Source organism: Telopea speciosissima, chromosome 9 (assembly GCF_018873765.1).
Source record: "Telopea speciosissima isolate NSW1024214 ecotype Mountain lineage chromosome 9, Tspe_v1, whole genome shotgun sequence".
NCBI lineage: Eukaryota > Viridiplantae > Streptophyta > Magnoliopsida > Proteales > Proteaceae > Telopea > Telopea speciosissima.
In genome coordinates, this window is record NC_057924.1 from 44,720,268 (window position 1) to 44,739,472 (window position 19,205).

The following is a 19,205-nucleotide window of genomic DNA, read 5'->3' on the forward strand; positions in this document are numbered from 1 at the left end:
ACCGTTTCATGCACCGTCACGTGCCGCTAGAAAAAGCACGTGCATCTCACACGCCTAATTTTAGATTAATAAAATGGTTTTAATTGCGACGTACGATTCATCGTCGAGTTGACTTGGTAGGGTTTCCAAGTCAACCCGATAGGGCAAATTGGTTTGACTCAGGTAAACCCAGCTGTTTATATTCGAGTTAAACCCGGCCCGACTCGATCGACCCAAACCCTACCCAACTGAATTGACCCGAACCCAACCTGACTGGGTCAACCCGAGACAAACGCAAGCACTGCCCGATTGGGGGTGAACCGGTCCGGTCCAGGCCGGGTTGAACCAAGTCGGACCGTTCGGTTTGACCAGGCCCAGCCCAAGCCGAGAGTGATCTCTCGCGCTGCCTTCTAGGGGCACGTGAGATCGAGTTTGAGGTCCTGGTTTTTTTCGTTGCATCTATTTTTTAATGCTCTACACGCTGGTATATGACACTTGCTTCAAATGTCACTTTTGGGACCCACAGTGAGCATGTTTGTGTGTTTTCCAATGATTGGAATGTGTGTTTATGCATTTTTTATTCTTAATGATCATGAGATATATGATTGTGATGATATGATATGATGTAATGCAGAACAGTAGCACTATTTTATTGAATTATTGTGTGTGTGTGCTTTTTTGAATTGGTTTGTTTATATTTATGAATGAAAATATCTCATAGCTGTATCATTGGTTATTAGGTATTATAATAAGGTTAGTTGAAATCCACCAAAGTGGTAAAACCTGATTTTATTGTAATACCCATAACTCAAGGTTTTCTGAAATAACAGCAAAGAAAGGTGATACTTATCCAATGGTAGCATCATCAATGACTAAAAAAACATACACACCACACACACACACACACATACACTCAGGGAGAGATTAAATTAGGAATAATTGTTTACCCAAAGGTCACAATTTCTCCAAAGGTTTGTGTCTCGCAGTAATTGCAAGGTGTTGAGAGGACCAGTGCATTTCAAAAACCCAAAGGTTAGAGATATAGTTTCGGTTGATACTCTTGTTTTATAGGTTAGTTCATTAGTTTATACACTAGCATGGGTTATAGGTATGAACAATACCCGATTTTATATATTTATTTTCCTGTGATGGATATGTGATTTTATTATATCCTTATGACAGATGTCTCTAAGCCATGGTTTGTTGGATATTCCCAAGCTTTCTGGTGAGAACTATAGAAGTTGGCATGAGGATTTGGAGGTGTATCTATGCCTGAGAGGCCTAGATCTTTGTCTGAGAGAACCCAAGCCAGCTGACCTCACCTCAGCCAGTACTCAAACTGAGAAGACTGACCATGAGAAGTGAGACACTGCCAATAGGAAATGCCTGAAAGTCATAAAACATGCTATCACTGAGACTAGGAAAGATAACATAACCATGAAGGCGATTGCAACAGAGTACTTGGAGGCAATTAGAGTCAAGTTTGATTCTTCAAAGAAGGCTCAATTAGGTGATTTGATGAGTAAGTTGACAATTGCCAAGTTTGATGGAAATGGTAGCACCAGGAAACACCTTCTAGGTCTAGTTTCCTTGGGAAACAAAATTAGGGAGCTAGAAATAAATTTTGATGATGACTTCTTAGTGACCATTGCATTGAATTTACTTCTAGAACAGTATAAGCATCTTCATGGCACCTACAATGCTTTGAAAGATAAGTGGAGTATGGATGAGTTGATTACCATAGTGTAGGCGCAGCAGACGGAGGGTCGCTGGCGTGCACCCGGGGGAAAGAAAGAAAATGGAAAAATGAGAGTCGCCACCTAGATTTAGGGTCTAGGACCCATGAATGGTGTCCCTCCTTTGCAAAAGGGGTGCTTAATTAACTCCAATGACTCAATGGATGGTCTGCCCTAGATCTCTGGGTAAGTGTCAAGTTACGGGCTGGGAAGATGGCCGGTCTTCCTAGACCAAACTCTGTTGTGTACTGTTATGTTATACATATTATGCACCTAATTAAACTAATTTTATTTTATGTTTTGATAATGTTTGTTGAAATTTATGGATCTAATTAGGCTAATTAAGATTAATGTTTTAATCCTAATTACTATCACTAGGCTAGATGATTATGTTCATTATGCCATCCTAATTAAGCTAATTAATGGATTTTACCTGAATTAGAAAGCCTAACTCTATGGTCAAAAACATGGTTGATTGTAAAAAAGAAAACTAAGTTTAATTATATCATGGCAAAAGACAATCACTGATAAGCAAAACAGTTCATAGGCCAAAATAGCCAAAATTACAAAAATGCCACTAAAGGGCCAAAATATGTACAAAGGCAAGTAAATGTTGTAAGTAAGCAAAACATGATTAAATAACATTAACATCATGCATTTGGATCATCAAGAGCACATGAAATGCTATAGAGATGCAAGGTGGTAAAAATTACCAAAATACCCCTGTTAAGGCAAAAACATAAATATGCATGAAAATGCAAGCTTATACTTAAAACATGCTTATGAAAGTTAAAACATGCAAATAAAGTGACAGAAACCTTTCCAGGGCCCTAAACATGATTCGGTCACAAAATGACCAAAATGCCTCTAAAGGGCAAAATGGTAAAAATGCAAGAACATGCACTTTCAAGTAGTTTCAGGCATTTGATATGTCATTAAACATCCTAAATTACTAAAATGCCAAATAAGGCTACTGGATGGTACATTGGGCCCACATTTGGTAAATTACCAAAATGCCCCTAAGGGCAAGAATGAGCTTTATGCATGGTTATGATGCAAGATAGATATGTATATACATAAAGACTTTCTAAAACATCCTAAAACAACATGTAATTCATAAAAGCATATTTTTCTGATTTTTTAAGATTTTTTTCATTGATTTTGGGTTTTCACATATGAAATTACCATTATGCCCCTAGGGGCAAAGACATACATGGGAAACACATACTAAAGTCATTTAAACATGAAATATAGTAGCTACTGACTATAAAAATTTAAACATAATACAAAGAACATTGTAATTTTTTTTTATGATTTTCTTGCATTTCATTGGTTTTTCATGTTTCCTAGAATGTAAAAAATAATGACTAAAAAGAAGGAAATACAAAATAAATGCCAAATATCCGAATCAGACCAAACCAAAACAGAGACATACTAATATAAACATGCTCTTCACACCCATATCAGTTTCTAAGCCCAAATCCGATTTTGTGGGCCCCACCCTTGCAAAACTTCAAAATGTTCACAAAGGCAAAAGTGTCCCAAAAACATGATTTGGACCTCAGGAAAATTAATGGACATCAAAGACAGTGGGAAACATATCCCCTAAAAATTCCAAGATTTTATCAATCTTGTATTATTTTTAATATTTTTGTAACTGAAAAAACAGCCTCTTTATGTAAAGAAAATCAAATAAAATATATAAAAATACCCTTGAAGCGTGGAAGGCCCTGGGCTCAACTTGGGTAACCTTGTTTGACCGTAAATAGTCGCCGGAAACCTCTTAAAGCAGTTCCAAATGTGGTTACTTCGAATGGCAAGAGTGGTGAGCAAGGGGTATTTATGGAATTTTATATATCTACAGGAGCATGGTCTCGGGATATATCTAGCATGGATTGAAAGAGGGGAGCATGGGCTTCACGAAGGTAATTTTATCATGATTTTTCTCCCTCTCTAAACCCTCCAAATGGCCGAATTTTTATTACCTCCAATTCGCTGCCCGCTCCAATTCCCTCCAATCCCTCACGTAGGAGCAGAAATGACCACCCTACCCCACCTTGGGCAGTGTGTTCGGGCAGTGGGTAAAGTGGTCATTTCCGCTCCTATGTGAGGGATTGGAGGGAATTGGAGCGGGCAGGAATTGGAGGTGATAACGATTCCCAAATGGCCTCCTATTTATAGGAAAAAATCTGTTCAAGGAAATGACTGAATGAGCCCTAGGGTATTGATGGCAGGGAACCAAAGGCTGGTGGGTAGTTGAGCTTGTGTGTGCCTAGGCTGCTGCAGCCCTCCTTGACTTGGCTGGCACACATGCATGTGGGCATGGGTGATGGGCCTTGTGTGGCACAGCGTCAATGATGGGGGTTTGTCCTCTGCCGACAGTCCAGCTGGGCGGGGTCAGACTGGGTTGAAGCGACTCGGGTCAACTTAGTTTGCCCCACTATTTTTTAATTTATTTATTATATAAACCTTTTAAAGATTCCATATTAAAGGTCCATGTTCAAATGCTAATATCTTTAAAACCGAATGGTCGATTTTGAAGCGCCACATATCGCCGCAAAGGTCTCAACACGTACTTTCCATCCGTGTGGCAGATATGGCCGGATTTTGCCTAAAAGTGACATGGATATCGAGGAAAGCACATAAATGATGTTTCATATCGATCAAGGTCCAAATGATACCGGAATTACATGAAATTTTACGTGTAAGCACAATATGACCAAATAAAGTTATCCAAATGGTTTCAGGTCACATCGGGTGGCTCGGGTACCAAGAACCATGCCAGGGGAAAATTGGTCATTTTTACAAAAGTTACCTGATTTGGTCGAAACTTTACCTGAAAGCTTAATATGACCAAATGAGGTCATCTAAAGTATTTTGGACTAAATCAGGTGGTTCAGATATCGAGAACCGTGCCAGGGGTAAAACGGTCATTTGTATAAAAGGTGTTGGGTGAAAATTCAAATGTGGACTTAAAATGGTTAAATATGGCTATGTTAGGGGTTTAGGCTCTATTTGGGATAGTTTGGTTACAAAAAGTGGGGTAGGGGTAATTTGATAATTCTTGCCATTCAGTCACCACACGAGTTACGTCCTTGACCATCATTGCCAAGACACACTTCCAAGGTGTCAAAATATGGTGTCTACACATAGTTGGCTAGGAAGAGGCAAGAATGAATAGGGACAGAAACGAGAGTGCCAATCTCATACAGAGCAAGGGGTCTTCATCTGGAGGACCTCACAGAGACAACAGAAGGTTTTCCAGAAAGGGCAGGTACACACCCTACCGGACTGGAAGGAACCACAATGAACAGGGCAACAGAGAGAACACAGGGCATAAGGATTTGAACAGTGTTAAATGCTTTTGGTGTAAGAAGAAAGGGCACATGAAGAAGGACTGCTTCAAGAGGAAGGCTTATCTAGATAAGAAAAAAGACACTGGTAAGAATACATCTTTGGTCTGTTATGAATCTTCTCTTATAGATGCACCAGTAGATTTTTGGTGGTTGGATTCTGGGTCATCCATTCATGTGACTTATTCCTTGTAGGGTTTCATAAGCAGGAGGGTGCCAAGCAAGTGTGAGGTGACAGTGTTCGTGGGGAATAGAGTGGAAGTGCAAGTGAAAGCCATAGGAGCTGTTAGATTACTTTTGAAATTAGAAAGTTCAAATAGTTTTGTTGAGTTGAAGGATGTTATGTTTATTCCCTCTATAAGGAAGAACTTAATTTCGGTTTCCAGATTAGTTTCAGATGGATATTCTGTTAATTTCAATAGAGATGGATTCACCTTGGTTTTGAATTCTATTGTTGTTGGTTCTGTTATTCTTTTAATGGTTTGTATAGATTGAATTGTGCCTCCTCTTGGGTTATGAATGTTGGCACTAAACGCCAACTAATGGATCAGAAGTCTTCTGTAGTCTGGCAAAGAAGGTTTGGCCATATCTCTAGGAAGAGAATGGATAGGTTGATCAAGGAGAAGGTACTTGATGACATGGATTTCCAGGACATAGAAACATGTATTGACTGCATAAAGGGGAAGATGACTTCTTCTACGAAGAAGGATGCCTTTCGCCACAGTGAGGCCCTAGATCTCCTTGATTCAGCTATGTTATCAATCCCTTTGACTGATAGAATGATTACGGTGGATTCTTTTTCTGTGGGGTCTGGCTGGAATACTTCTGCACTAAATAATTCACTACCTTTGAATATTTCATCTCTGATTCATAAAGTTAATTTGTCATTATCTGATGACAATTGGTGGTGTACTTTGGCCAAGAATGGCATCTTTAGTACTAAACTTGCTGCTAGGTTGCTAAATTCTATCTCTTCTAGCAGTAATTTTTTTTTGTCCTCTTGCTGGAATTTCTTTTGGAAGCTTAAGATTCACCCCAAATTTAAAATCTTCTTCTGGCGTGTGCTAAATGCAGGACTTCCAGTCAAGGCTTCTCTTTCCAAATGGCTTCAGATCGACCCTTCCTGTGCTTTATGTGGAAATTGTGTCGAATCTTTTTGGCATCTATTTCTTTCTTACGATTGGGTTAAATACATTTGAGTGGCAGGACCTTTGGGATTGAGAATTGAGTAGATGGCCAATGCTTCTCTGAAAGATTTCTGCTTTACTACATTTTTCTCTCGTAAATTAGATAAAAAATCTTTAGTTTGGTTTTTTGGAGTTTTTATTGTTACTTGTTACTTCATTTGGGCTATCAGGAACAAGGTTGTTATTGGATCTGAAAAATCAGATCCTATTTGGCTAGTTAACTAGGTTAAACATTGGTTAATTGATATGAGTTTATCCCCCCCGCCTCCATTTCATCCCATGATGTATATTTTAGTAATGAGGAGGATTTTACAGTTCCTGTTTTCTCTTCTTTACTAAAACTTAGTTATCTTGTTTTAATTTGTGCAGGACACCAGATTCCAGGAGTAAATTTGATCGGATGGTCTTATATTTTTTTGTTAGATGGCAGATTTAGCCTTTTGGCCGTAGGACATTTGCTATCTTCCATTCTGATGGAACCAGAATCAGTTAGTATCCGGACAGACCTTGACCATGCTTCAAGTATGGGGTCAAAGATAAAAGAAGTATGGTGCTCAAATCAACAGATCACTGATCTTCTACCATCTCCAACTACATCTCCTTGACCTTGGTATCTTATTAAAGACTTGTTATTTATAAATAGTATAGCCTGAAATATCTCCTTTGACAATAAGGGAGAACCTTTTTGTATGGATATTGCCCTTAATTTAGCTAGACATGGACAAGCTAAAACTTTGTATATATGCCGCTTATATAAATCAATATGTTCTTTTTTATCATAAAAAAAAATTGGCCTAATTGAAAGGGCCGGAATCTTCGTGAAATCACACAGATAAGAGATGGCCTATTGGTTGTCACTCTCCATCACCAGCATATAGGATCCTTCTGAAAGAGCTTCAAGTAACCCATCCCTAATAGCCATTGCCTCTCCAACCAAAATGTTGTTGAACATAGGGCTCCAGTTGTTGTAACTCAGTTTTTATTGTGTTGTTATATTATTTTTATATAATGGTTCTTAGTCAAAGTTTCAAAAAATGCTTTTTTACACCTTCCCTCCTTTTATACCTTTTACACCTTCCTTCCATTTTTTTATTTGAATTTGTTGTGTACTTTTATGCAAGAGGCAACTTTAAGCTCAAGAATAGTCCCACATTGGTTTTGGGAGATTAACTTGAGTGGCTTATATATAGGATTGGTTTCTTAAGGGTGTGAGCCCCTTGGAGAGGTAGTCACCCTTCTCTCACATGTGTGGGGGGTCCTTGGGGTGCTTTTGAATCGCGTGCACACTGAGCCGAGCCGAGCCGAGGTCAAGGTCAGGTCGGGGTGTGGGTGTGGGCAAAACCTTCTTTTTAGATGGTGAAACTTTGCATTTTGGTTTTAAATTTTTATAATTTAAAATATAGTTCACCCATGTGGTTCACCCATGTGTACTATATTCATGTATGATGTACACGTATACGAATAGACATACCCCTATGAAGGGTACCCCTCCTTTGGAACCTGTATGTGTAGGAATACATATAGGCACACCTCCCATGGAAGAGTAGCTCCTGTACGTATAGGGTACCAGTATACATATGGGTATACCTCTTCATGAAAGTGTATTTCAACCCTATACATGTACAATGTCTTGCCTGCCATTTTACATACAACAGAAAACGTTTTCTGTCTCTGCATTTGTCCATTCCAGAGACTGTTTTACCTAGTATAGTTTCTTATAAAATAGAGTGAAAGTATAGCCTTTGGAATCCTTCTGTACTAGTATTTGGTTATGCAACCTATACGTTTAGCGAGTTGCTTGATCTTGGAAGGTTAGTTGCAAGGTCAACCCAGTTGTAGAAGTGGGGCATCTAAAACCTTAAGGAGAGTATTTGTCAGATACGACTCAACTCAAACTGTTCGTGTTTTTTCCTATGTGTGTTTCTTGGAATTCGTTTTTCTGGTTCGTGTCTTTCTGCAGTTATTGTGCTATTACAAGTATTTATCTATCATTGTATATCAGATTAGTCTTACAAATTCTACCTTGAATAATAATCTTAAGGTTTTAGATTCTTTGGCTTTTTTCCTATGTAAGACTATGGTTGAGAATAATACTGTGGACCCTCCACCTCCTACTACTACTGCCCAAAATACTGTTGCATCCATATATCCGGATATGGAAAAACTGAGAATAGTCTCAGAGTTTGGAAAAATAGAACAGTTCACTGAGCAGAATTTTAAAAGGTGGAAGCAGATGATGCTATTTGTTTTGACGCAAATTGGGGTAGAATTTGCATTGACTGATCCCACGCCCCTAGCAAGTGAGGATATTGCTCTTGATATGAAGAGGATTGCTTGGATAGAAGCAGACTTTCAATGCAAAAACCGAAATCTGAGTGCTCTTTCTAATGATCTGTATAATGTTTACAATTCCTTTGACAATGCCTACATGATTTGGAATGCTGTTGTCAAGAAATATACTTTTGAGGATGCTGGTTTCAAAAAGTATGTGGTGTCAAACTTCCTAATTTTCCAGATGAATGAAACCATTTCTGCTCAAGTAGACAATGCCAAGTCTTGGTTAGGAATTTGGCTAAAGAAAACATGATTTTACCAGATGAATTTTTCACGAATTCTTTGATTAATAAGCTACTTGCCTGTTGGAAGGATTTCAAAACTACTATGAAACACAAGGGGAAAGACTAGTCTTTGGATCAAGTGATAGTTCAAATCAAAATAGAGGAACGTAACCATGCCAAAGATAGGTGAAAAGCCTATTGGATATACTAGATCCAATGTTAATCTGGTGGAAACTGAGAGGAAACCAAATCTCAAGAGGAAAAGCCTTCATATTCAGAAGGATACAAACTACAAGAAGAAGAAAGGAAATTGCTTTATCTGCGGCAAGTCGGGTCACTTCAATAAAGACTGTAGAAATAAGAAGAAGGTGATACCAGATAAGGCAAAAGTCAAACTTGTTGAAGAGGACATCTTTACAGCAATGTTAACTGAAGTGTTTATGGTTGAAAAACAAATGACTGGATAGTTGACACAAGTGCTACGAGGCACATCTGTGAGGACCGAAATTCTTTTTTGAGTTATTCTATTTCAGATGATCAGATCTATATGGGCAACTCCCAATCATCAAAAGTTATCGGCAAAGGAAAGATTACATTGAAGCTCCCCTCTGGAAAGACTCTTGTCTTGGATAATGTGCTGCATGTGTAAGAAATTAAACACAATCTTATTTCGGGGCCACTTCTCAACAAGGCAGGGATGAAGTTACTTTTTGAATCTGGTAAGTTTGTTGTACAGAAAAATGATGTATTTGTGGACAAAGGGTACCTTAGTGATGGATTATTTGCATTGAGCATTTCTGATATAATAAAAGAACAACCAAGTGTTTCTTCTATTTACCTTATTGATTATTATGATTTATGGAATGGTAGATTAGGTCATTGTAATACATCTTACATTTCTTATATGTACAAGAAAGGCCTAATTGACAATCATATTAAGTAACCATTGACTAAGTGTCCCACATGTGTGGAGGCATAATTCACCTAAAGACCACATAAGTCAATGGAACGGCAAAGTGGTCTTCTTGATTTGGTGCATGAGTCTAGAGGAGAGAAAAAATATGTTGTTACATTCATAGATGACTACTTCAGATTCACCATAATTTACTTTCTTAAGTCCAAGGATGAAGCAAGTAATGCTTTTATATCCTATAAGGCAGAGGTTGAAAATCAATTAGGAAGAAAAGTGAAAAGGCTTAGAACTGATAGAGGTACTGAATACTCAAATCTTGCTCAGTTTTGTGAGGAACATGGTATTATTCACGAGACCACCGTCCCTTATCAACCTGAGTCTAATGGGATGGCAGAAAGGAAAAATTGAACATTAAAGGAGATGATGAATTAAATGCTCATAAGCTCAGGGTTACCCCTAGACATGTGGGGGGATGCCATTTTGTTGGCATGTTATATTTTAAATACAGTTCCGCATAAGAAGACCTGTTTGTTGCCTTTTGATCTATGGTATGGAAGAAAACCTACTATAAGGCATTTAAGGGTATGGGGTTGTCTAGCCAAAGTGGCTATACCAGAACCAAAGAAAAGGAAATTAGGACCAAGGACATGTGATTGTGTTTTTATAGGATATGCAACGCATAATACTGCATATCGATTTATGGTTATTAAAACCATAGATGATGTGTATGAAGAAAACAACATCATTAAGTCAAGGGATGCAAAATGTTTTGAGAATATATTTCCTCTTAAGTCTAACTTATTAGAAAGTAATGTTGATAGTAGTATATCAAAATTTGGACAAGAAGTGTCAAAGAAAATTAAGACTATACCTAGTGATTCAAGTTAATTACGAAAAAATAAGAGACAAAAGAAAGCCACTTTTTCGGGAGGTGATTGGGTTGTCTATTTTTTAGATAAGAATCTTTTTTCATGTAAAGAAACGGTTACATCTCTAGACGCCGTATTTTGAAAAGAGGCTATCAAAAGTGAAATAGATTCTATTTTAACCAATCATACATGGATATTAGTTGACTTACCCAAAGGTTCTAAAGTATTGGACACTAAGTGGATATTTTGAAAGAAATTGAAATCGGATGGAACACTAGAAAAGTTTAAAGCCCGTTTAGTAGTAAAAGGTTTTAGACAAAAGAAAAATATAGATTACTTTGACACATTTGCTCCGATAGCAAGAATAACTACTATACGAGTAATGATAGCTGTTGCGTCTATGTATAATTTGATGATACACCAAATGGACTTGAAAATAACATTTCTAAATGACGACTTGGTAGAAGAAATATAAGTCAAGCAACCGAAAGGTTATATTGTGTCTGGACAAGAACACAAGGTGTGTAAGTTGGTTAGATCACTTTATGGACTAAAACAAACTCTAAAACAGTGGCATGAAAAACTTGATTCAGTATTTATATCAAATGGCTTTCTCATAAATGATACTGATAGGTGCTTGTATAGCAAGTTCTATAAGGGTAAAGGTGTGTTCATCGTACTTTACGTATATGACATGTTGATAATGGGAACAGATTTAAACATAGTAAAACAAACCAAAATTTTTCTGATGTCTAAATTTGATACAAAGGACATGGGAGAGAATGATATCATTCTCGAAATTCATATCATCAGAAAGGAAAAGAAGATTATATTATCTCAATCCTATTATGTTGAAAATATACTAAAAAAGTATGATTATCATGATTTATCACTAGTTAAAACACCTTTGGACATTAATTATTTTTTACAAAAGAATTTGGGGAACCTGTCTCCCAAAAGAAATATTCACAAATTATTGGTTCAGTTACATATCTAATAAACTGCACTAGACCAGATATCGCTTTACCAGTTGAAAATTTGAGTCAATATACTCATAATCCAAGTATAGAGCATTGGCATGCCATGGCAAGACTATTGTAATATCTAAACGTAACAATAGACTATGGTCTTCACCATAGCAAAAAATCAATCGTGTTAGAGGGCTATTGTGATGCTAACTGAATTTCGGATACCGAGAAAATGTTATCGAATAGTAGATATATTTTCACACTAGGAGGTGGAGCGATTTCATAGAAATCGGTAAAGCAATTCTATAGAAAAAAATCCACCATGGAAGATGAGTTTATAACTTTGAAAAAGGCGGGACCTGAAGTAGAGTGGCTCAGAACTTTAATGGCAGATATTTCATTGTGGCCAAAATCGTTACCTTTTGATATCACTTCATTGTGATAATCAAGCGGCAATAGCTAAAGCGAAGAATAGAATGCACAATGGAAAGAAATGCCACATCCGCCTAAGACATAATTTTGTAAATCAGTATATTAATAAAAGAACAATAGTTATTGACTTTGTGAAATTTGAAAGTAATTTAACTGATGTTTTCACAAAATCGTTACCTACAAAAATAATTCATGATTCATCTAAAGGAATGAGCTTAAGGCCTGTGACATAGGTCATGTGATGGACACCCAACCTATGTGAAGAGGTAAATTCATGAATTAGGTTCAAAGGGTACAAACGAAATCACTAGATGATCTGTTTAGTACTACTATATATTAGCTCATTCTAGATACAGAGGAAAGTAGTACCACCACAAAGTAAGGAGGATGAGTCTTATAGACTCTTAATCTAGTCGGATCTCATATAATGTGGGGGTGTGTTAATTGTGGTGCACACTATGGACTGACTTAAATAGATATAGGGATGAGGCCGCCTACCAATGAGAATTTTAGGCAAATTCTTTAAACATCTATGAGACCAAGATAGGGGACAAGGCCGGTTAAAATGTCCATCTTCATAGAAAGGGATATCACAAACAGTCGACTGGTAGGATAGATGATGAATTAGTCAGTCACATCGATGAGGAAAGGTTCAAGAAGTCTGACTTCACCCGTACTTTGTAGCGTAGTTCATCTGAGCTAGTGTAGGTTCAAGTCCTGAAGACATCTACAATGATATGTTCTACTGTGTCTAATATACTTATCACTCATTATGTATCACTTTTTGAAACTTGTGGGGGAATTGTTGTTATATTATCTTTATATAATGGTTTTTAGTCAAAGTTTCAAAAAGTGCTTTTTTACACCTTCCCTCCTTTTATACCTTTTACACCTTCCCTCCATTTTTTTATTTGAATTTGTTGAGTACTTTTGTGCAAGAGGCAACTTGAAGCTCAAGAATAGTCCCACATTGGTTTTGGGAGAGAAACTTGAGTGGCTTATATATAGGATTGGTTTCTTAAGGGTGTGAGCCCCTTGGAGAGATAGTCACCCTTCTCTCACATGTGTGGGGGGTCTTTTAAATTTTTATAATTTAAAATACGATTCACCCATATGTACTATATTCGTATATGATATACACGTATATGAATAGACACACCCCCATGAAGGGTATCCATCCTTTGGAACCTGTACGTGTAGGAATATGTATAGGCACACCTCCCATGGAAGAGTAGCTCTTGTATGTATAGGGTACTAGTATACGTATGGGTATACCTCTTCATGAAAGGGTATTTGAATCCTATGTATATACAATGTCTTGCCTGTCATTTTACATACAACAGAAAACGTTTTCTGTCTCTGCATTTGTCCATTCCAGAGACTGTTTTACCAAACTGTAGTTTCTTATAAAATAGAGTGAAAGTATAACCTTTGGAATCCTTCTGTACTCGTATTTGGTTTTGCAACCTATACGTTTAATGAGTTGTTTCATCTTTGAGGGCTAGGCGCAAGGTCAACCCAATTGCATAAGTGGGGCATCTAAAACCTTAAGGAGAGTATCTGCCAAATACGACTCAACTCAAACTATTCATACTTGTTCCTGTGCGTGTTGCTTGGAATTCGTTTTTCTGGTTCGTGTCTTTCTGCGGTTACTGTGCTATTACAGGTATTTATCTATCACTGTATATCAGATTAGTCTTACAAATTCTGCCTTGAATAACATCATGTAGGCACATGCTTACCGGCCCACTTCCATTTTTCCATTCTTCCTCAAATTTGATTATCCCAAGGTTGATCTTCAATGTCATTTAACAATATTGCCATTGGTGCCTTTAAATATTTCCTACTGCAAATAATTAATCTCTGTACCTGTCATAACCGGCTTGTTTAACCCTCAGAGATAAGAGATTCCCAATGGTAAATTATTATTATTAATTTTTTGGGTAGAACCAATGTTAAATTAGTTAGGAAAACAGAAAAGGCTAAGATATCCATTTTTTTTTTTTAATTTTTTTTTGGCAATGCCCCCAATTCATATCTTATGCTCAATACCCAAAACTTATTTGAGAAAAGGGATATAAATCATGTGGTTCTCTTATCACTTCAACCCTTTTGGCTTCCATATTATTACTATATATTATTTATTTGATTCCGCATGAATGACATATTGGGGAAGGTGGACACCCATCATGTGTTTATCATCAAATAATAAATGTGGGTACCTCTAAAAGACCTATCTCTAAAAAAAAAATTAAATTAATAAAAATAAAAATAAATGTGGGTACCTCTAAAAGACCTACCTCACCAGAAACAACTACCAACTTCCAAGGCCCAAGATCCCACAATATCCAATCAGAGCTTAATTTTATGAATCTCTCATGGGAATAATTCACAAGATTAGTGGGATCTCTTCACTTCTTGGGTATTGCTGATGAAGAAGTTTAATTGGAAAGTTTTTTCTCCTCCCAATGTTCATGCATCTTCAAATAAGGATATGGTCAATAACTTCTAGAGATATTAAAAGGGGAAGATACCACTAAAAGCTAGCGGTGAATCAAGTCTAAATTTTGAAAAAACAAAAAAAAATTCCTTCAATCAAATATGTTAGACCTTAGTTTTTTTGGGGTCAACATGTTAGACCTTAGCTGAGAGATGAGAATATGCTTTGAACTTGAAGAAAAGAAAAAGAGGTAGGCACGTCATTGAAACAAATGGAGAGAATGAAGATAATCTTTTTAAGAATGCCAAGAAAAAGGGTTCCTTTAGCAAACAAAAAAAAAAAAGAAAAAGGGTTTGGCTGCCTCGCTCTATGACCCATTTCAAAGTTTTTGTGTTGGTTGCACATGGAAGGCAAGGATTATGGGAAGAATGTGAGGTGTTTGGGTTTATTAGCTATAACTATAAGTGGTATATGTGGGGTCCTATATGATACAAGCAATATAAGTTTTGAGGTCACGTTTGAATCACAAGAAAATTCTAAAAGAAAGAAAGAACCAATACTAATGGAAATCACAAGAGAATTCTAAAAGAAAGAAAGAACCAATATTAATGGAAAGAGATAATCTTTTGAGTTTAGGTTAATAAAGCACCCTTAAATAATCCACGAATTAATCTTAGTGGTGTGGGTAAGTATCTAATAGAATCACGGGTTTCAATGAAATGGTAATAAAGAGAATTTATATTCTTTCTATAAACAGAATTTTGCACGTTGCATTTCTTTCTATGGCGGCATTCCCTCCAGACAATCTACAACCACAAGCGAGCCCTTTGACATGTAAAACCGGCCAAACTTCATTCTCACTCCTAAAATGTGATCATGAAGTTTTTAGTGATTGACTGGAATAAACACAAACAGATGGTAGGTGCCCACTTGAGTCCATATTAGTGAGGGGTTTTGGGAAGGATGCCATGTCATGTCATGTCATGCATGCATGGATGCATATATATCCCACTTTTTTTCTCCATGTATAATATGATTTAATTAAGTGGCAATGAATTTAGTTTGTCCTACCAAGTCTTGTTTCCACTCTCCAACTTATGATGTGTTTTAAATGCATTTTTATCTCATTTCATTTCCTCCTAAGGAGGTTTGGATAGTGAAAGGTAACTACTTTTTTTTTTTTTTGTTCTTTTTCACTTAAAACGAAATTTATAAAACTATATTGGTAAATACAATCTTGAAGAGATCCTCTGGGTAAGAGTTCTTCCACAAGCCCAAGTGGGGGTAGCATGAAGCCCATTTAGACATACCTTGGGCACAAACATAGTCATATCTACATATATAAGAAAAAAAAAAATGACTAAAGAGAAGAGAGGAAAAATCTAACATCCAACAAAATAGTAGAGATTTTAATTGGCGGGGTCAAATCATCCAAAAGGTATTTGGTCAATGGGCATAAACATTGTTATCTCTACATACATAAGAAAAAAAATATGACTCGAGAGAATATAGACAAACTCTAACATCCAACAAAATAGTAGAGATCTTAACTGACGAGGGGTCAAATCAAACAGGAGGCATTTGATCAAGACTTGACAATCCAAATGGAAGATAACCGATGAAGCCCGTTGTCAACAGCAACTTTAAGCCTATTGTCATAGCGGCTTTAGACCTAGTATTCAGATAATTAGAAAATAACTTTCTAATACACTCTAAAAGAACTATCATTATCAACCTCAAAAATCTCATTTTCAATATCCAAATATATAGAATAACGGTTCCTATTAGTATCCCGAACTGATAAGGTGTCATTGGAGATAAAACTCTAAATATCTCTCTCATCAAATAAATGATCAACATCACTGCAACTAGAACTATCATTAAGACTCCAACTATGAATGTTTTTATGTTGGACAAGTGTGTGTTCATCAAACCCCGGTTCAACCTGGTTCACCTTTGTATTGAACTTTTATACATTTTAGTTTGATATTATCACATGCGATATAAACTTTTTGAGCATTATGTGTCCGTAAGTTTTACTTAAAATGGTAGTCACGACTAGGGTTTGGGCTGGGCACCCTTATCATATGATCGTCGCATTGGGTATGCCTAGACATGTGATGTCAGGGTACGAATGCGAGTGCTCACATGTTTGATGTGTGCATTGGCGAAGAATCTACTTTGTCAATTCCCTCATGTATTACTGTCAGATGTAGGAAGGGATAGACATGTGTCATCGACACCCTTTGCCTGAGGGAACCCTGTCGCTGCAAAGTGTGATCGTATTCTTTGGTTCATCAATGACTGAGACTCAAGCGAGTCAAATCCGGTGTTCTGGGAATGCGTGAACACTTTGTGAGTAAAGGAGTTATCCAACATGGTCACCACTGCCCGATTGGGGAACACCAAGATTGAGACTGTCTGTGTATGGTCGGATCAGAATCTGGATCCAATGCCGCTTTGGAAATGGTTTTGCAAAAATCTATTTTACATAAAATGATAGATTATATATAATTATTTGAAAAAAATGTTTTATCGAATTTTGCGGGACCCGATCAGATGCACAGACACTTTATATGGACATGTACTAAGGATTGGGGTTTGGCAGCACTTGTGTACATGCCCTAGATTCCATAATGATGGTGTTGATTAGTGGGGGGGGGGACTGTATATGATAAATTGTTATCATATAGAGAGTTATTTAGAATTTGCTATTTTAATTGGTTCTTTATTTAATTAATGGATATGGTGCTAATTATAATTATCCATAAATATTAAATAAAGTAACTAATTAATACTTTCCCTATTAGATTCTGCTTCTTTCCCTTTTAGAAGCACTTTGAGTTTAAACATAACTGCCAAACAAAGAGAGAGAGAGACAGACTCTCACTGGGATTAATTTTAATCCATTCAGGGTTTTTAGAAAACCCTAGGCCTATAAATAGGGGACCAAAAATGCAGAGGGGGTGTGCTCTGCGTTTTTCAGCCTGACCCCCTCTCCTGCATTTTGGTCACTCTCTCTCCCTCTTGTGATCTCTCTCCTTCTTCTTCTAGTTTCTCTCATCTGTGTTTGAGAGTCAGGGTTTTAGAAACCCAGATCTGTGCTGAAGAATTTGAGAGCATCTGGGATTGGCTTGAAGAATCTTAGTAGTGCCATTGGAGGTTCAGATCTGTTTACTTGGAGCACTCACTGGAGGAAGAACCATTGTCTATTGGAGGAGTAACACTTGAGGCTCACCAGGTTAGCAATTCTTGATTGATTCCTTCAGTTTTTAATTATTTAATATTTATGGGATGCAAAAGAAACTAAAATTGATTTATTTTCGCTGCGCATTCGAGTATGGGATGGATCCCTCTTGCCATGTGATGGATTAGAGATGCTTTTCTCCATCCCTATTGTGTTCTATAATTACATGGGACACAACAGGGAAGGAGAAACCCTAACAGGGATGCACCAGGGTTTCCATGGGCAACCATGGGAAACCCTAAAATTAAAATGGGGTACCCATGGGACACCAAGGGATAACCCAGGGCGTGCAAAACCCTAATTTTTCAGTATATTGGTTTGCCATGGTGAACCATAATGATCCCATGGACCGTAGTTTTGCCTACATTTTATCTATATCATTTAGAATGGGGTCTTCACTTCTGCTGGTATTTCCAATAGTGCCAAACCATTCCTTTGATTTACTTAGTCCGCATCTATGTTCTAACTCCTTGTTAGACAATATCGAATTGAATCACCATTTTTCTATAGAGCCTTCCTACCCCAGCCCCCAATTTGAATGAAATATACTAGATGAATAGTCATTCGATGAAAAAGAATTGAAATATTTCATTTCCTGTTGGAATAAACATAAAACCATTGCTTCCCCAACTATTGTTGGACTAAGGAAAGCATGGTCAGTAGCCACCATATAGGTGATCACAATCATTGAGCACAAAGGATCCCATCCCCATAACTGGAGGAGAGCAAAGCATCCATGAATATATGGAAGGTTCCCGAGGAAGGTGTCACAGAAGGTTGAAGAGGAGGGATATGGCTGCAAGGAGGAGGGGGCAAGTGCTGATGTGGTCTCAGCCACAAACCTGTTAACCATATCCATCCTAGGGTGGAAGGTTGGAATTAAACTCTTGAACGACATGGAATTCTTGCACTTCCAAATTTCCCAAAGAATGATTGCATGAGATATAAAATAGTCTTTTAGTCAAGTTCGAGCATCGGCCTCAAAGCAAAACCCAATCCACTATAGTCCAGCATTTATGGGATGAAGACCACATAGAGACACAAGAAAAAAACCATGACTATTGGGCATAGGGGCACTAAAAAAGCTTCAACAAGATAGTACTCCATGAAATAGAAGGAAAGCTCCGGGAAGATCGCCTGCTTCTGCTTATGGAATCCCTTACCTCCCTCTTGGAGTGCACATACTATATATGACTTGCCCATTCCATAACCAAAGTGTGCATAAACTACTTGCTTCGTCTAAAGGCGGATAGGCATCGCCAAACCGTCAAGACAAGGGTGAATGTCCTTTTTACTTGCTTGTCACAGGTTTGTTCTCTGGTGCAGCCATGGTTGCGCATAAGCTCCTTTGTCCCTTCAAAACATTTTGAGGTAATTATGGGATTAGGAATGGCTTAAGGCATCCACAAAAGTAGCATAAATTCTCCAACTTCTCATATTTAAAAAAACTCTTCTGAAATAACTCCACTAGCATGTCTCATTGTTGTTCCTCTGCATCGGGGAAGGCGGGTATCTATTCAAAT